Source organism: Cygnus olor, chromosome 11 (assembly GCF_009769625.2).
Source record: "Cygnus olor isolate bCygOlo1 chromosome 11, bCygOlo1.pri.v2, whole genome shotgun sequence".
Taxonomy (NCBI): Eukaryota; Metazoa; Chordata; class Aves; order Anseriformes; family Anatidae; genus Cygnus; species Cygnus olor.
Genome location: NC_049179.1, coordinates 15,788,672 through 15,808,798, shown reverse-complemented (window position 1 = coordinate 15,808,798; position 20,127 = coordinate 15,788,672). Strand labels below are relative to the sequence as shown.

Genomic DNA, 20,127 nt, shown 5'->3' with positions numbered 1-20,127 from the left:
GGTGCCTCGTCAAGGATAAATCCATGGAATTGTAGCAAAAGGATAGTGGAGCATCAAGAGAAATATTCCCTGGGAACACCCAGCCAGAGGCTGCCTGGTCAGCAGCAGGGAACGGGACCCCCCGGATGCTCCGGCGGGGATGACGGCTGCTTCGGGCACTGCAGCAGCAGCCCCACACGCCATGGCTCCATTAAGCAAAGGCTGCTGTCGCGAATGCACTTTAATCCAGTTAAGTTCAAGCTCTCCGTTTTTACAGTTTGACAGTAATGCTATATTTTTATTCAGCGCAGGATCAGAGGTCTGACGAAACCTCGTGTTGCCAACATAAAAGTGGAAGGAGCTTTAGCTAATCCCAATGAAAATGAAGTCCACTTCTTTCTCCCCACACCCCTCCTGTAAAGAAATAAAATGCAAACCCCACGTTTGACTCTTGGAAAGGAAAATTCCCTGCTGTCCTCAGATGGTTAAAACATGCAGCTTTAGCAGGCTGCATAAGGAATAGTAATTACATACCCTTCACCTCTTGCCAGCTTGGTTTTTTTTTTTTTGGTGTTGTTTTCCCCCCCCCCCCCCCCTTTTTTTTTGGTGAGGTTTTGTTCTAAGTCTTTCAACTGTTCAACTGTTCTTCTTTTTTTTTTTTTTTCCAGTTATGTTTCTGAGGGAGCGGATCTCACCCTCCATGGGAAAGGGTGGGTTGGGGAGCAAAAAAACGAGAGAAGGGAGTTCACAGCCTGCATCCATGTCATTAAAAAGAGAGAGAGAGAGAGAGAGAGAGAGAAGGAAAGCCCAGGTCTGCAGTGGAGTCAGCCTGGTCATATTAAAGGAGCAGGTGTTGTACTGAGTTAATTTGTCTGGGAGGAGACCTGAGCAAATCCCAGCAGCCCCACTGAGCAGAAAAGCTTTGCTTGCTAACACAAAGCCCTCCCTGCTGCAGCATCGCTCTTGCTGTCTTCCCTTCCCTCCTCCTCGGCTTCTCCTAATTGCAGGGCTAACGTCCCCTGACAGGGCTGCTGGGGGGCACTTGTCTCCCACCCTCCCTGCTCCAGCCCTGAGTATTATAACCTTCAGAGCACCCTTGTTGCACCAAGAGCGATGTTGCTGGCCATTATGGCATTGCTGTGACGTCTGGTGCAGGGAACAGTGCAAACGGGGCTCCAGAAATTCCCCCTTTCGAGGCTGCAAACCCAGGAGCCACATCAAAGCCAGCTGCGTGTCTGATGTTTGCTGTGAGTGATGGTGTCAGGGAGGGTCCTATCTGCCTGCCACAACGTGAATACCTGCACTGCTGGCACAGCCCCCGGCCACGCCACAGGCTGAGCGTCAATTACAAGGCGGGTCTGGGGAGCAGCAAGCCAAGGCAAGGGAAGGTGGGAAGTGAGCTTATTTATAAAGTTATTAACACAGGGAGATGGTCCTCACGGGGCAGAAGAGAAACTATCTGATAAAGTCTTCTGTTGGCAATGAGAAGGGGTCCAGGCTCAACAAGCATAGTCCCAGCAATTCTCACTCCCAAATAAATGCCCACAGACCAGCACTTCCCCAGGACCCAGGGCTTTTACACACAGATCATCGTTTCCACCTGGACAGCAGCACCTCCTCTTGCTGCTGGTGATTTACAGAAAGCACAAAACATGGAGCAAATGTCCTCAGCAATTCTACTGCTACTAGGACTTTGCTCCAGGAACAGCCCAATGTGGCAACAGGATTGAAGCCAGCACTGCTCATACCATAGCAAGGCAGATTCATTGGGAAGAGAGGGAGCAGACCCTTGTCCTTGCCACCAACAGCTACAGAAGCAGCACACTGGGTTGCTCGAATCCCAACTGTACCCACCAAGGTGCCAGCCAAAGCACAGCGAGCTGCAGCAACCAACAGACTTGTGGAGGGTGTATAGGAGGGGACAAGGCGGAGGTAAGAAGGCTGATCCTGGTCCATCCTCAGCTGCACCAAGCCCTTCACACCACAGGGACAGGAGGTTTGTAAAGGCAGTTTGGGGAGGGAGAGAAGGTGCCCCATAGACAAGAGTTACAAGAATTATTCAGGCCCAAATCGGTTTCTGTAGGAGTGACGACTTCTGTGCACTTAGGAGGCAAAGGAAGATTACAGGGCACCATCAAGCAGCGAGGGGAACCCCATTCAAAAAGTGCCCAGAGATTTCACTGCACAGCAGAGCTGAAACAAAAGGCACCCTTTTAAGACACAGTGAAAGGAAAAGAGCATTGCAAAGGAGAGGGAGGAGCTGTGGGGATGGATGAGAGCAGCTGGAGAGGAATTCCAGGGGGACGTATAGACGGGCAGTCGCAAAGTCTGTTAATTATTTAAAAAATAAACGAACACAGAAGAGGATGTCCTGGTGAGGAGGGGGAGGCAGGACATTGGAGGGCCCATCAATTATACACAAACCAGCACAGGGACACTGCAAATAAAGGCTCGGTGGGCACCCTTGGGGCTCAGGCGATGTCACCAGAAGCGGGCCCTGTCCCATCCCCATGTCACAGCACAGTGCCTTTGTGTCCCCTCCTTACCCCTGCTTTGTGTTGTGCAGCTGGTGCCTGAATCCACGAGGGGAAGCAAAGTGCCAAGCACGGCTCTGTGGTTGTGTGCTAATTGCATTGCAAGCCCTTTTTCACCTGGCACCGCTGCTGCATGCAGAGAACCGGTCAGCTTGGGAGCCTCTATGCTCGTTTTTGGGATGGGGACCACAATAAACTGTTGAGTGTCAGGCAGAAGTCAACTGCATTCAGGTTACTGCTTCTAGACCAAGGGAAGCGAAAAACACACAAGGCAGAAGAATTTTAATGATCCATTTTCCTGACCTGAACTTGAACTGATGTGGAGCAGTATCTCCAGAACTGCAGATCCCCAGAGATTTCAATAGGATCAGGCTGCACACAACACTCCTGAAGACTACGCAACGTGATTCGTCTTGGCTGAGCAGCCACCTACACTGACCCACAGAAATAATAGTCCAGGACCGTACCCTCCTTCTCACTTTGTGGTGTGCTAGCACCTGTCAAATGCACTTTCCACACATGTGGGGTGGTATCAAGACACTTAACACGCAATGAGCACAAGAATACATGGGATTCAATCAAAAGGCAAAATTTCAGCCTGCTGAGCTCTCTAAAACTGACAATAAAATACATCCCTCCCAGGAAAAACAGCTGAATACCCTGCAAATCTCGCCTTTCCCTGGCACAAGAGTCAGATGTTTCTTTCTAAGAGCTCCATTAACAGACAACAATAAAAATACAAAATATAAATAGCAAAAGTATTTCTTCCCATTTTTAATATTTTCTAATAACTTCAGAGTTGAACTGATATCCCAGCATCTTCTTTACAGCACTATCCAGAAAATTTGCAGCTTAAGAGGGGAAGAACCATGTCGGGGCCAGCAGCAGTGCTCCTGCATCCCACACACACTTCTGTTGCTTTTTGTTATGACGAGAATATATAAAATATTCACTAGAAACCAAAAGCACTGACTTTCTTTACGTATACCACCAACTAACCATCCAGCAAAAACCATTTTGGCTTACAAATGGGCGAGGCTGGAATTAAAACTGTCATCCTGAAAGTATGGAGACCCATGGCCCGTTACAAAACCTACACCCACCCAGGGTTTCTTCTCAAGGATGGTCATCCTAATTCCTCCTACTCCTCTGCTCTTATATTTGACATGAACTAACGTCTTTTCTTTGAGCTGAGCTCCTCCTTAAAACACAGAAACATGCAGCTTGCAAGCAAGACGGGTCATGTGTGTTTGATAGAAACCACCCATATAACTGAAACCACAATTTTTATGATAAATCGGCAAATGGGCAAACATGCAAAACTGTATCTGCCATAATGATTTATTTAAAATAAACAAATCCAGCTGTGGTGAAATAACGAGTTCTCTGCAAACACACACACATATTCTGGCTATTTCATTACAAACATATTAAATCTAGTCCCTCAACTCCAGCTCTTGATGATAATTAAATACACATAAATGTACTGCAGTGAATTTGCTCCTGGTAATTTGCATAGCAGAAAATAATTATTCTGGCAATTAGATATGGTGCAACATGCTTTGTCTTTACGTGCACCGCAAATTTCTTCTGATGGTTTTGCATCACCCTTTAAGAGTTTAATTAATTGAGGCCCCCTTCCTATTAACAGCGTGATACAGTGGGTTCATGGTGGCTTGGCCTCCTGTCGTTAGAGCTTTGTTTCATTTACATGTTTGGGACAACTTTCAACACTGCTGCTAGGACTGGTGCTGCAAACCTCTTACTGCCTGTAAAGAGCCAGCTCCTTGCTGAAGTAGTTTTCCGTTTGTTATTTATTATTTTGGTCATTTGTCCAATTGTGCTGGCCTTGTCCAGTCATTACCCAAAGAGTGCCAGGGCATCCTTCACATCAAAGAAACAAATCTGCTCGTTCCCCTCCTGTGCAGTCTGTTTGTCCTGTCGTGCACAGGGACGATGTATGTCTGACCAAGGAGAAGAGACTCAGACCTGCATCATTTAGGTGAGATGCCTCATCCCAGCCTCAGCTTTTTAGTCCCCAGGTTTAGAAAGCAGTCCCCAGACATCAGTAGGAATGAAGGGGAGGATCAAACAGAAGAGGAGCATCAAGGAAAGTAAAGCTGCTGAACAGATTTGCAGGGCTGGGGTTTGTACAGCCAGCATGCCCAGCCTTTTCTTCTCTAAAGGCATTTCTCTTTGAATGTTGGTTGTAAAAGCCTGAGAGAAAGCCTTCTCTCCCTCTTGAGGCTGCTTCCTGAGCTACAGCTGCAGCCTCCCCTGCACTTCAGCCCCCAGCCTGTGCTAAAGGGCACGAGGTGCCCTAGGTTGCTTCCAGCACCCCCGATCTCACGAGGGTCTCATTGCTCCAGCCTTTAAAGATGGGAGGGAGGCATATGTGAGAAATAAGGATTAATTAAATCAAGAATTTTAGTAAAATTTTGAGTGCTGATTTGTTGCAGAACCACACATGGTAATAAAGGAACTGGTGAGGCAGAGCCTAACAGGGCAACAGCTCCTCAGAGAGCCCAGAGAAACAAAGACAAAATGGACAGCAAGAAATGTTTGAGAGGTGAGACCATCACTAAGAGGAGCTTCTTCCCCTTGGGCAAGCTACTTCATCTCTGTCCACCACTGCCTTCTTCAAAATATTGCCCAGAGAAATTTTTTGGGACAAATTGGACAGTCCACCCTCCAGACCCACTGCAGCCCCCCTACAAGTAGTCCCGAGCCCACCTGAAGGTCAGACAGGGCGGGGGGGGGGGACATGGCCACCCAATGCTCCCCCAGCGCTGAGACCCGCTGCTGGGGTGTGAAAAGGAAGGGGAAAAATATGACAAAAGGCAAGAACAAAAAAACTTCCAGCCCAGAGCATGGTTGGGAAGAGTGTACCCCTTTTTCTCAGGGTTACTCTTTTCTCTTTCTCTCTTTTTGGCCTGGCTCGCAGCTGCCTGCAGCTCCCTCCGCTCGTTGCCTAGCACGGGCAGCATTCATGGCAAGCTGAGGTACACCATGGATGCTCCTTGGAAGCAGCCTGCTATTTCCTACTCAGATGTCCTTTATTTCGGTCAGTGTCACTGCTTGGAGAAGGACAATAGCACTTTATTTCCATGGCACTCATCTTCAGCTAGTCTAGCGACAGCCTTGCCTTACCTTCAGCTATGCTGTGCTTCAGACGAATATGGTGTAGAGAATAATTCAAAACAAATCAAGAAGGCTAAACTTGTTAATCCTTCCATTCTGCAGGGCCGAGGGGTTATTTTACAAAGCACAAATGCTCGGGCTGCACAGTTCTGCTCAAGTGCCCTGTAACAGTCAAGAACAGCTGAAGCAATTAGCAATGCCCCATCTCCTCCAAAAGGCATAAACTCCAGGGAAGAAATCAATAGGAAAACTTTACAATACAGAGCCCTTAGCTCAAGACACGTTTTAGGGATAAAGCTTTTAAAAGACAGGGGATAAGATGCTAGACTAAGACTTAGGAAAGGGCCGAACCCTATCCTTGTGTATTTGGCCCTGCTAGAGAGCCTCAGGTTCCCATCTGAGATGTAAGATAGCGATATTTGCTTCCTTCATGAAGTCATTTGGAACCCACTGACAGAGCAGGCTACATAAGCTCTGTACCTCCGAGTTACTTACACCATCCTATTATTTAACAGAGTAACAGATCAGACATGCCAGAACAGACAGAGAAAAATGTTTCTACAAACTTCTAACCCCAAGCACAGCAGGATTTCTGGCTGGGGGTGAACCATCTCCTCCTGGTTAGATTTTACAGGAGATCTGTGACATGTTCACTTGTCCAGGCAGGAGGTTCAATTCTAGACTCCTCCAGTCCCGCATCTCCAAAAACTGCACTTTTTACAAAAAGCAAAGGTGAAATGCTCTCAAATGCTTGCTGGATACATGATGGATGGAGAGTCAGGTCAACCTCTCAAACACACCGAGTGTATTTTTTGTTGGCAGAACTTGAGTCCAGGTTTCCAAAATATTGTCTGAATAGTGAGGCTTCCCAACAGCTTTCAGATTTATAAATTTTCCTTTTATGAATCCGTATTTCACCTGAGATGTTTGTGGTTTGTTTATGCCCTTCTTTGTCACATGAGCACCAAACACCTCAGTCAGATAAAGTACAAAGACCAAGACTTAGAAAGATATCCTGATCGTAAAAATGATTAATTTTTTACTCTCACAGGCCTTACTTGTTACTTCCACTGAAGTAAATGGGAGTTTTGCCATTGCCTTCAATAGGGTGGAGCAGAGCCAGGGACTTTTGTCTGTTAATTCCTTGTGGATCATTTACAGCCTTCCAAGCACCACTGTAAAAATAAACTTCAGATTTTTAAAAAACCACACATCACAACAAAAAAACAACTGGAGTTAAAATGTGTATAAATACCCAGAGAGAAGCACTGGCATAACATCAGTATTTTCAGAATAGCTCATTATTTACTCATTAAATCAGTAAACGACAACCCCATTCTTCAGGACCAGCAGCATGTGCATTTGTCTCCTCGGGGCAGGAAGAGACCAAATGATCCATGATCCCAGGTATGGAGTTTGCTCCTGAATATCCACCAAGCCTGAGTAGAAAGAGCTGGGCTCTGAGCAAATAAACACAGCCAAACATGGGCCAAAAACCTCTGCACAGGGGAGCCGAGCATCTCTTCTCCATAACCTCTCTGCTGCAGTGCAGTTGACCAACCCTAGATGCTTAAACTCATGATGAAGGGAGAAAAAGCAGGCTACAGAGGACAATGAGCAACATTAAGTATTTAGGAAGCTAAAATAGGGACAAAGTGTGAAAGCTCACCCACCCTCTATTTCTTCCACTTTCAATGTGCTCCTCCTATCTCAAATATTTGAGTGACACAAAAACCAACATTGGGATAGAGTTTGAGCATTTTTGCACCACACTGTTACATATTTTCAGGCAGAACCCTTCTAAAAGTAAATATTTTTTCCCCGCAGAAAGCATGTGAAATGTCACACGCTTGCAAACTTCCACAAATCAGCTACTGAGAGAGTCAAAAACTGCAGCCCTGGACGAAACGAGGGGCAATGCTCCTGGGTGAACCTCCACCATCTTGCTGCAGCCATTCTCATGTCAACTGCTTGGGAAAAGAGGGGCTAAGACAAAAGGGGAGCTGAAAGCCCGGCGGCTTGAATCGGAGCTATAAAAGGAACAAAAGTAGCAGCAACAAAACTCTAAGGGCTCCTTTGGCACCCAAGGAGGAAGCTTAAAATACAGCCAGTTTCTCTCTCTCCGCCTTTTTTCTCCCTATCTTCTTTAAAAAAAAAAAAAAAAAAAAAAAAAAAAAAAAAAAAAAAGGAAAGGAAAGAAAGAAAGAAAGAAAAAAGAAAAAAAAAAAAGACTGCTCTTAGAAACAATCTCTTTCTGTTGCCAGAGTCTGAGAGAATAAGTTTCTGTGCCAGCCCATTCACATGGCCAGGTGAAAAGAAATTCATTCCTTTACAGCCACACAACATCTGCTGAGAAAGTGGGATGGGAAACACCAAAAAGGGAGAAGAGAAGAGCCGAGGCCTCCAGGTTAGAAGGGCAGCCCGTTCCCACCAGGGAGCCCCCTCTTTCACTTGCAGACAACTGCTGCATTTGACATTTCAATGGGAACTGAGGCAGAGCAGGAGGGAGGGAGGTGGAGGGGGCTGGGAGGGCGCACATAAAGGGAGCCGGGGGAGAAAAGCGAGGGGACAACAATTCTGCACCTCTTTCATTTCTGCTTTCATGTTTTCCCCCATAATATGACAGTCAGGAGAAAGCGGAGAGTTTCTTTTTAAAATCAGACGGACAGGCAGAGGGTTGGCACTGTTAAAAACTCCGTCAGGATGAATCGATTTTATGGGGCTTACAGAGAAAAATTCTTTTTTTTTTTTTTGTCCTCCCCTTTTTTGTTTGTGTTTTCAATGAGAAGGAAAAAGGATTTACATAAAATAAACAAAAAGAATGAATAGCAGCAAGCCCTGCCATGGGCACCAACAGTGGATGCTTTTAGAAAAGTTACACGAATATTGCTGCAGTGTTCAGCATTGTCTGAGTGCTCGACACAGACACATTCATCCCAGAGAGGAATTCAACAGTCCCCATCACTTCATACAAGCCCCTGAATGAGAGCTGCATGCTTTTTTAATCTGCTTTATAGAAACGTTCATCCAAACACATCAGATTAGTTTGTAAGGGCATCAAAGCAGCCCTGGGCTGTAAACGGGTATTATCTCCATTTTACAGAACAGGAAACTGAGGCCCACGGGGAATCTCTCAGGCAGCGTCCAGAAATGAATCACTGGCAAAGCCTGGAATAAAACTGGCTCCCAGGAGCACCATGCTCATCTGCAATGAATGCAGAAACGGCCTTGACTAAATGAGAGCCTCTCCGCTGGGTTTTATGCCAAGCCCAAACGTACAAACCAAAAATAATGCAAACAAGGCCAAAAAAGTGAAATAGCGCCTTCATATCTAGCACCACTACGGATATGTCGTCATTGAAGCCCACGTACTGGGAAGCATGAAGGAATCTTCCAGCCTTCGGTGAGGAGATAAGCAAATAGCCAAGGTGAGAAGATTGCAGAAGAGCAGAGCAGGAAGGTTACGGGGTCTCCTTGGAAGGGTGAGGTGCAAATTGGGTTCAGCTTCACCAAATCAAAGTGGGAAATGAGATTTTACATCCACAATCACTTTGGGTTTGCTTCTTTACCAGTGAGAATTCCCCTCATGGTCAGCAAGGGAGGCAAGCAACCAAAGAGCCAGCAAGATGAACGTTGTGCTCAACATTCAACACACACTGTGCAGTAGTCAGAGGTGCCTCGCTATATGCTTGAGACCAGGGGAGAACCTCCAAAAAAGCCACAAAGCCCTGAATGTCTAAGCTATAATTCAGAAGCTAGGATTAAAAAGGTTTAAATGTTTTATGTTCAGCTGGAATCAGTCTAGAAAGACTTCAGCATCGCTCACCCTTTTGTGCAATGAAAACTGCTGATCTTTGATCCTTCTTGACTGCTGTGCAGGAACACTACTCCCTTTCTGTCCCTGCTCCCCTCTACATGTGCACACACAAACCAGTGGATTCCCGCTAGGAGGACACTTTGCACCGGGACAGATTTAAGGGTGATCAAAGGAAGTAGCAGCCACTTCCCAGTAACAGCAGTCAATGTGTCCAGCATCATAACGAGCAAGTGCAACCTCCTGAACCCCCTCCTACCAAGCCAACCTCATGGCTCTACCCACAGCTCTTCAAGTTTTCTTACTTCCACAGCACCTTTGCAGGTTAAAGCAGGAATTCTGCTGCAAGTTGATCCAAGAGCTTCTATGCAATGTGTTCTCTGCATTTGTCACACCATCAACAAGCCCAGTACCAGGTATCAAAGTCCTGGGCAACCTTAAGTCCTCTTTGTCACTTCCCACCCCATCTTTTATTTTCCTCACCACCCCAGTGACAACAAAAGGAAGCTTACCTTTGCTGTCCTGTGCGTCCTCCAGAACCACAGTGAAAGCTTCAGCCCATCTTCTGCAAACTCTTGCTTTTACCCTGGAAGAACAGTCAAGAGCAAGATCTCAGGCTTAATCCAGCACCAAAACAGCAAGCTATCCCAAGAAGAGAAAGAATTGCTGCTTGCCCATGCTCACAACTGAAGTCTATCACATGTGAACACATGGAGGGGTGAATCCAGATTAGTGCAGGGTGGGCTAGGCTGCGCCCCACACTGCGTCACTGCTCAGGGAGGATGGATTTTCAGGAGAAAGCTGTAGGCACCTCTGAACTATATGGCTCTCTTTTCCATCTGCAAAATGGGAATGAACTCCACACACAGGCACTGAAACCCTATGTGGAAGAGAAAGCTGCAAAGTGCCAGTAGGAGGTTAAATCCCTTCCCCGTACCTGGCTGTCAGGGGGAAGGAAGCAACAGATTTTTTTTATTTTTATTTTATTTACGTTTCCTAACTATAGTAAAGTTCCCCTTATTATTTTTGGGCAAGTTAGGGGAGTTATCTGCAGCACAGCTTATCCTCTCCCCACCCTTTAATCCCCAGGAGAAGTGGCTAATTGAGTGCCAACGGGGCAGAGCCGCCAAGGCGCGCTCAGCCTCCAGGACAGGTGACAAGGACAAGTCCATCCCCAGCCAGCCAGCCAGAGGTGGCTCCAGCCAGCGCTGAGAGGCTTCACGGCTTCGGCTGCCCCTTTTTATAACACATACTCAGAAAAAGAGATATCCGTGGGGTAACGGTGAGTAATGCGCTGGCTGCTATCTGCCTTGCTGAAAGGGCGATAAGAGCGAGTCTGTGATAGTCCCACTTCCCAAATTAGGCAGCCAAATGATCAGGCCTTTGGAAAAACACCACAAAACCCCTCCCTGCCACCACCTCACCACTCACAGATAAGCACCAAGCATTGCTAACAGCCTCAGCATCAGTCCCCAGCCTTTAAAAAGCCGTGACTCACACGAGATTGGTTTAGATCTAACGTGATTTATTTTTTTTTCCATCAACAAGTGTGAATCAGCTTCGGATTTTCTCCTCGTTGATGGACTACAAATGGGTTTTAAACCCAAAAATGTGATCAAGAGACAACTTGCTGTTCCTACAGCAGGATTTCAGTGATTTTTTTTCCATTTGCAAGAAAGGTACAACTTTTTTTCCAGCCAAGCCATGTGGCAACAACGTGTCTGTCAAAAGCATTCCTCAGGCTAAGTGAGGCATCTTCCACCTCTGCCCTCGGCTCAAGCCAAGTTTTTGAGCTCTAGTTCATACATATTCCACCACAAATAGCTGCCTCCCAGTCACAGTAGTGTCTTAGATGAAACCACTGCTGGAAGATGGGTTTGTTTTCACATTGCCAGCAGCTATGTGCCAATAACTGCTGGCACAGCAGGCACCTAGGTGGGCGATGGAAGCGACCACGCCTGGTCCCATCACCACTGGTTGTCTCAGGGCACCAGAGCCACGTTCCAGGGATGTTTGGCTCCTGCTTTGAAATTGTCTCCAGTGCCTGTGGTAGGAGTTTGGGTGGCACAGGCAAGGTTACAATTTTGGTTGTGCCTGAGCAAGGATCACCCTGCAAATGTCCCTAGCAGAAAATGGAACACCGTTAAGAACTTGACGCTGAAACAACTCTTTGGAGGGGGCATTTTGCTGCTCTGGCTCTCTTTTCATCAGCTTTATCTGCCCTGGGTGTGAAACCCTGTAATCCACACCTCCCAAAACCAGAGATGAAAGATCTGGGGCTCAGCACTAGCTGAAGACCAGGGTGACCACAAGGCTGGGATCAGACTTCAGCCAAATCTTCCTGCATGTGCAGGAGTGCTTTGCACTGCAGTTCTGGTGTTTGCAAGCTCCTGGAGCAAGGACCATTTGCGTCCTTTTTTTTTTTTTTGTACGGCTTAGCACCATTTAATTTATGTCCCAAAAGTTCCCATTTGCCAGGTTAACTCTGGACAAAACTACACCGTTCTTTGTACTGTGCTGTATCTCAGTGCTGACCTAAATTAACCTGAGACCCACGAGCTGCACGCATTGAATTTGGAACCTCCTCCACCTACCACTCCCCAGTCACATTCTAAGAAATCAGGAAAATAAAATAAAATAAAAAAATTCAGAACTTTAAATACAAATACAATGAAATCATCCGTAAGACATATGTGGTAACTTACCTGCTCGCTGTCACAATTAGCTTTTTTTTTTTTTTTAAACTGAATTTAAAGCAGATGAAAGCCCTGAAGGCTAAAGTCTGCTAACTTCACCCCCCACCAGCTCCACAAATAAATCTTGTGGGTTTGGAAATAGCTGCTTCCCCACCTCTAACCACAGGCTTGACAGTCCCCGCCAAGCCTCTCCGTTTCATTACTTTCTGGATCTTTCACACACATACAAATATGCTTACATACGCGCGCACACACACACACAAAAAGCTGCCCACTTATAAACCTGACAGGTAAAATTATTCCCTCCTCCTGCAGCCCTCCTAATTGCCTCCCATGGGCTCTCGTGAAGCACAGACGTCACTGGCTAAACACGAAGTTCACGCGGTGTCACTGCTATGCCTTTCATTAAGGCAATATCTGTCTCGTAGCCCAGCGTGTGTGTTACTTCTGATTTCACTGTTTGGACCCACAAGTGGTGTGCGACTTTCCAGGCTGACTTTAAATCATTACGCCAATTTCCCACAGTCATTTAAAGACAATTTCTAAAGAACCGCTTGAAAGATGTTGTGTTTTTTTAAAGCCCAAAACTATATTTTTTTCTAATGTGTTTGTCCCAGCATACAAGGGTGCTCTTCCTCCTAACAATTTCCTCAGAAACTGATGGTAATTCAAGGCCTCATTCAGGCAGTATCATTAAAACTGAGTTATGATATAAGAGTTATTACAAGGTTTTACAATATTTACCATCTTAAATCTCCACTGCTCGAGGCCTGTGAGTCTCTGCTTTTTTTCTTTTTTTTTTTTTTTTCAAACAGAAGTGAATTTCCAAGTTGAATTTTCCGAAGAGAATTTCCCCATCGCAAAAGCAGGATCTCCCACACAAGTTGCTGGTGGTGTTTACACCTCCCGAAATCCAAAGGAGGAAGCATGCCACCTACAAGTAACGGCAGTGATTTTAATTGGATTACGGCAGTCATCAAGACATAAATAAGCAACCAAAATAATTAGCGTCGTGGTTCCTTGTTTGCAAATTGGGGCCTGTAACACTTGCTCCCAAGTTCAGGATGCAAACCTGCTCTTCCCAAAGCCCTTTTGAACCCTGTGCCCAGAAGCGACAGGACCTTAAAAATTCAAGAGCCAGACAGAAGAAACTGTGCAAGAATTGGACTTAACCAAAAAAAACTTTAAAATGGAAAAATAAACAAATCTGACTGCTGCTAGCTGTGGGGCATTCAGAAAATAGCAGTGCCAAAGAAAGTTTTGCTCTGTTAACGTACAGAAAAATCGCACAGCTTTATAATTTATAACAAAGTGAAATAAATAGAATTAACTTAATGACTGATTTATAACAAAACAAACTGCCTCCAAAGAGCTTGGATTAATGAATAGCAGTGATCAACATAGTAGTTTTCCACTTTCTGAGGCTGTAGGTAGTAAAAACAAAGTATGCAAACCCAGATGCTTAAATCTGGGCTCCTGCTATAGGTTTGCACATTTAAAATCCTTGTTCTAATTTTTCAAAAGATTCGTAACGGCTCTGCCGCTTTGAACACCAGACTGTGTTGTTAGTACCCAACCAAGGATTTTTTGAAGCTTGAGATTTGAAAGGCTGTGACTAGAAATACTGGAAACGAACCACTAAAATATCAGAAAGTACCCACCAACTTCCCAACTGATTTCTTTCAGCAGGTGAATCTGCTGATTACAGATTGAACAGGGAGTCAATAATTCCCATTTCTATTTCCACCTCTGTCAATAAAACTATTCGGGAGCATTTCTTCCAGGAAAGATCGCCTTCATATCCTTCCATACAGGATATCAATTTGTCAATGTTGGCTTAGGACAGAGATCTGTGCATTAATCAGAGATAGGCAGGCGCCCCAGCTGCTCGGTGCACGAGCTGGGTGTCAGGGAAGTTATCTCAGCACCCGCCACCACCGTGGGCAATCCACACAGCTCCTGTGCTCCACAGGCCAGACTCTTTCAGACTATAAAGCCACATTTTGATTGCAACAGCTCGTTCAGGATACAAGCAAGTCTAATAAGACCAGCTGCTACATCTGTAATAGATAGCTATGAAACTATGTTCCTCCTTTGCATAAAACGTGAGACCCTTATCCAAGCCCACAGAAACATTTTTGCCCCCCCCGACAAATACCTAACCCCATTCAAAGGTGCAGGTATGCATACATTTATTCCATCTGTGCACTCGAGCTGCAGATTAAATACCATTTTTCTGGGCTTGACAGAAAAGAGACCTGGAGAAAAATGTGAAGAAAAAACCGCCAGGGAATGGCTAGGATCTAAAAGCTGCTCCCACCACAGGTGTCCTGTTTCCCCTGAGGGCCACTTTTGGCTGTTTGTACCCCCTCGCCCCCACCCCAGAAGTTACAACCCAAAAAGCAGAGGGATGGGTTAATGCACTGAGTGGAACAAGTCACGCTCTCCATCCCATATTGCCTTCCACCTGCTAACAGAGGCAGGCCAGGCACCCCAGCGTGGTGCCCACATCTACCACAAGGTTCACAAAGCCAGTTCTACCCAGCACACCTTCCTCCTTTCTGCCACTCCAGCAAGGAGAGCAAGCGTGGAAAAAACTGATGAGGGCAGGGTGGGTGCACAGACCCCGTCCCCAGCCATACAACGTGCACAGCAATGTTTGGAATACCCCAGAGGATGGTTTTCATCGGACAAAATTATGGACGCCGGAGGTAGTAGCTTCTCACCCCAAGGATGATGACTGAAGGAGACACCCAGAAGTCCTACCTGGGTTTATGGGGACTGGCACGTTCCCTACAGAAGAGCCCGACCCCGGCCAGCAGGTCGGTCCCTGACCAGGGCAGTGCGTGGGCAGGACCCAGTGTGGTCCCTTCAAAGGAACCTCGCCACCACATCTAGACGCCAGCTGCTCCCAGGAATCCCGAGATGCCTGCAAGCACAGCGCTACAGGAACAAGAAGGGGAGGCTGAGGTGAGAACAGGATTTTCAGCCTCAGGTGTTCAGGCACTTCAGGGGAAAAAAAATTTAAAAAATATCCTTGCTGTAAGCATCGGGAGGGTTGGAGAAGGTAAGATTTGCACAGAGACAAAAGGGAGAGACGGAGCTAGATCCCACGTGTCCATACTTGCTCCTGTCTTGTAAACACTGGGGGAGCAGAAGCCTTTTGGAGCTGGTCCCCATCCCCCAGCAGGGCTTTTCCAGCTCCTTACCACTATGGTCACACAAGGTCCATGCTGTCCCTCAGTGCCCAGCCCACCAGGACAAACATCTGCCTCGTATCCCCGAGGGGCTCCTTGTGCCAAGGGCTCTGCAGCACGTCCTTCCTTCCCCCAGCTCCTCACCCTGCTAAAGGAAGAGAGAGAGCGGTGCACTCTGCTTCAGAAAAACGGAGCCCCCCCCCCCCAAAAAAAAAGCAGCTAACTGCTTTTGGTTAGCAATGTGGAAACGGGAGCCCGGCCAGCTATTACAAAATACACTTTTGACACTGATCTCCCCAACAGGAACAGACTTGCTGGGACCGTATGGACACGTACGCACACCCACACGAGGGGAAAGCTCCAAGCTGGGCTCCAGCCACCAGCAGCAACCCCAGCCTCCATCACCGAGAGAGGAGACCAGCTGGTGGTGCCACCAGCCTCGAAGGGGACCCCGTGGGTTGCCAATGCTGCAAACACCTAGAAAAGTAAGAAGGAAAAGATCAGTCTTCATCCATCAAACGAGGCAGCTAAATGAATTGCCCTTTACGAGAGCTGCGAGCGCTCCGATGGCAAATCTTTCAGAGTTTGTGACAATAAATCCCACCCCCCACCCTATTAATAAAATATAATAGCGATTCTGAGAAGAATGGCCTATTATCCAAAGTCTTAAAATGACAGAGCAATCAAAAGGAAGGTGATATATAGGGCTGGGAGAAGCAGTTCTGGGGAGTTTGCAACCTCCCCTCATGGTGCACGAGCAGATTGCAAAAGATTTAGTGGTTTCTAAGATAGAAAACCACCACAAAACAAGTTTCATATCCTAAAAAAAAAAAAAAACTAAAAATAATCCATCGAATGCACATTTTTAAGCCCTTCTCGGCGCACATATGTCAATTGTTTGCAGAGCTCAGAGGCACTGCCGGGATCTGCCACCAGAGCCTGCAGAAGATGCAAGCCCCTGCCCTCCCACGCTGCAGCTGTCACGGGGTGACAAGCAAACAGGTGGCAGCGGGGACAGCCAGGGTGACGTTAGCACGTGTCCGGTGCTGCCACTATGAGTGTGGGCCTGGAGCACCATTTTGAATATTTTGTCCCATGGGAAATGTACAGAAAAAAGGAATTTAAAGTCTACAAAATAATTTGAGATCAAAAGTTGTGTCTGATGTCTTCTTTATTTTTGTTTCCTGGAAAAGCATGGCCAAGACTACAGTTTGTTTTCAACTCCTTGCTACTTTTGTAGGGATATGAAATCTAAGAAAATTGTCAAAAACATTAATATTTTTTCCCATTTCTTATTATTACGCCATTATTCTTTCTTCCTCCCTTATTTTTTTTCTCTCCTCCTCATCATCCAAGGGCCAAATTCTCCAGAACACTGCCTTACTCAAAAAAAAAAAAAAAAAAACACTGATCCCCCTCCTTGCATCCAGCCACTAATGCAAAAACTGCTTATGACTTAATGATGTTCCTCCACGCTTCGTTAGCTTTTATCAGGACCAAAATCAAGATTCGTTGCGAGTCCTGCAGACCTGTCATTCAAGATGGACGTGGGGGAATGGGATAACTTTCTGGCTTTCTCAGCACCGTTGGGCTTGTTGCCATCAATTTCAGTGGTGTCAGAAATGTCACCCATGGAGATTATCAGCAATAGGCTGCTGATTCTGATCCAGCCCCAATTAGCAGCTGCCTGATAATTGTTGACATTGGAGAGCTATGAAGTAAATGGGGGCCTTGATCCAATGAACCATAAAAATAAATAACCATAAAACTACGTCTGCACTATAAAATCTCACGCAACGATTGCCAGTAATGATTCCTGCTATTTATACGCGCTACCTGGCTGGGGAGGGCTCAGTGCTTAGACTCATAACAGAATCTGCCCTAGCCATCTTTATGAGAAGGTGAAGGGTTGAGCAGGCAGTGAACCTGCCCCATTATCCTGCCTTGCCCCTAGTAAAACCCAAATCAGGGCTGCAATGTCGCGGGGAGATCAATCATTGTATCTCTGCCCATGGGGTCTTTCAAAAAGGCAGGTTTCGAGCACTTCTACAAAGTTCTGGGTCTCAGAGTCAGCCCCTTCTCAAGCCCTAAATGACCCATTAAATGTGGTGGCAAGTACAGGGAACAGCCTCAAATTTGCTTTGAGCACATCTGAAACAAAACATGACCCCGCTCAAACAGACACCGCCTTGAGTTCACCTTTCCGGTCACCTTACCTTCGGTATTGCTTTAGCATGTGTGAGCATATTAAAAAGAACATGTCTGCCAAAAGCATTTTCATATCAAAACCTACCGAGTTATAATTGACTTTCCCCAGAGAACATTATGTGACAACTCACTTGTGAATCAACTTGGGCTTGTAAAATGATCTTGATCTTTGCCAAAGCCCAGCTGTGGCTGGCTCTTAATGAGCCACCAGCAGGGACACAACTTCGTACTCATTTAAAAACTCCAGCACTAAAAACCATGGAAACCTGGTCTGCTCTTAGCAGGTCTTCTGACAGTCCTGTACAACCCAGTTAGTAGCACAGAGGCAACAGAAAGGCTTTAATGGCTTGTTTAGGGTCCAGTCCGACACAACTCTGTGTATCAAACTCCCATTGCCTTTGAACTGCAGAGGAAAAGCCTTAAAGCTTTCTTAGTGCTATTCTAGCCCTTACAAAAGGGAGATTTTAATACTTTGGTGCCTCTACCAAGCTTAATACATCATCGTTGGCCAAGAGCTCAGAGATCCCTTCGTGGAAGATGAGAGTATAAAGTTATCATTCACAAACAGCCTATTGATGTTTTCTCCAAAGCAGCCAAATTAATACGATACCAATTCCTTGCCCACGTTCCACGTAATTAATTCAACACTCAGATGACATTTCATTTAATCAAGACGTATCATATCTTCTCTTTCAGATGAAAGAAACACTGAAGTTATAATGAAAACAGGTCAATATATCAACTACCAACTATTTTTCTCTGTATTTCTGCTGTACTCTGAAAGCCAAAAAAGAGCTGACTCCTTCCCTTCTTGATCTGTTCCTTGTTTGATGTGCCAGTGATATGAGAGTCACTCTCAGGCAGTGAACTTCTCAGAATAAAGACTACATTTTCATTATGTTTGTTCGCAGCAGAGTTGGGAACAATTCTTTTTTCCCCCCAAACAAAAGTGTATTTTCATTTAAATAATAAACATATATATATATATGTAATTATCAAACCAGACCTGACCACCTGGCCCTGCATCCTGACTCCGATGGGGATCGGCTCCAGCTGTTCCAAGGGAGTTTCTTCCCCAAATCCTCTGTAACAAGCCAGCTTGCATCCTGAAACAAGAGGGCTTCGATCTGATCCAAGCTCTTAAGAGAGAATTTGCAGCTTCCCAATTTCCACCCCCACCCCTGAATTTTTTACATTGTGCTTTCAGACGGGTAGTGCAGTTAAGAGTCAGCTAGTGAAAGAACTTGATTTTTGCACCCCTAAAGTATTTGCAACCTTCTTTGACATGTTTAACAGAGAAAGCCTTTTGCCATACCAGGTATTTCCATATTCTCCATATTTTGGCCAAGATTTCATGAGATAGGTTCAGCTGCCTTCGTATTGTACTCAGAGTGTTGCAGCCCCTTTCCCGAGGGACTGTTGGAATTGCCTTTCTGGGTTCCTAATGAGGGAAGGAACTGGAATGCTGTAAACTCACAACTTTGTCCGCTTCATGTAAATCAAAGCACAGCTGCAAAATTTGGGAACAGAAAAAAGTGAGGGAAAAAAAAAATCTCCAACCACACACATCCAAAATATAAATACTCCTGGCTAGTAAATGTCACTTGACACTCTCACATCAAACCTGTCATCAGCTCCAGCATTTCAAGGGAAAACACTGTTGGGGTTGAGTTCACAAATCTGTCCCTAGTTCTAATTTACAAGTTACCCTTTTATATTAATTATTCCTAAGTATGCCATAATGACACATTAAATTTGCATGCAAAATCCTAGTTAAAGCCTGAACGAGCCAAGACCTCTGAGAAGGCGCTGCACATAAGAGAAATGTATTGTTTTAAATAACTACCTACTGCTGAGCTGGGGCACAGAACATATTTGGTAGCAGTAAAACTGCTGGAGAGAGGCAAGAATATTTTGAAAACAATACATTTGGGTCCTGCTAACGTAGGAACAAATGAATAAACATATATCAGGGTAGGTACAGGGGGTTCAGGTCTGTGTTTTTTTTCAAGCAAATAAATGCAAGCACATATTTGCATAGGATGCTTATCCTTGGAAGTGGGAGTTAGCCTGTCACGGTCACAGCTGTAGCAAATGCATGGAAAATGCAGGTAGCAGAAACCATGCTAATTCCCAGAGGCCAAGCAGTTGCAGGGACTACCTGTAGTTCAGTGAAGCTTTAAATCAAGTTAGCGAGCACTGGCCCTGTTGTGATTTGCATGGACCTTCCCACAGTGCACCAGGATCTTTTTACCTCATAGCTGATACCATCAATGCTAAGCAAATTGCTTGCATAATTATGCATATTTGCACGGTGCCGTCAGCTGCAGCTGATGTCACTTGCTGATTATCTTTCTCCTAAATTTTTAGTCAATGGAAGCCTGTGGGTGGTTTGCTTTTTATTTATTTATTTTCTTGCTTTTTTTTTTTTCGGTGTGTGTTTGAGATTCACTGTGCCATGCCAGGCATACTTTAACACTGTTGCTCTATTGCCACAGATGTGTTGTTTCAGATGGGGACAGGGTGGGAAAGGCATCTGGCTGAATTCCCCCTTCCCA

The 20,127-nt window shown here is 45.7% G+C and overlaps 1 long non-coding RNA gene across 2 annotated transcripts in view; it reads right to left on the bottom strand.

Annotated features, from left to right (window-relative positions):
* Window positions 1-250: 250 nt before the first annotated feature.
* Window positions 251-20,127, bottom strand: part of LOC121076146 — a 32,102-nt gene continuing 12,225 nt past the window's right edge. For both annotated transcript variants that reach the window (XR_005823356.1, XR_005823357.1), the window contains 3 exons: window positions 9,981-10,054; window positions 2,526-2,754; window positions 251-393 (listed from right to left, as the gene is read on the bottom strand). This is a non-coding gene — a long non-coding RNA (uncharacterized LOC121076146). The remainder of the gene's footprint in view (window positions 394-2,525; window positions 2,755-9,980; window positions 10,055-20,127) is intronic.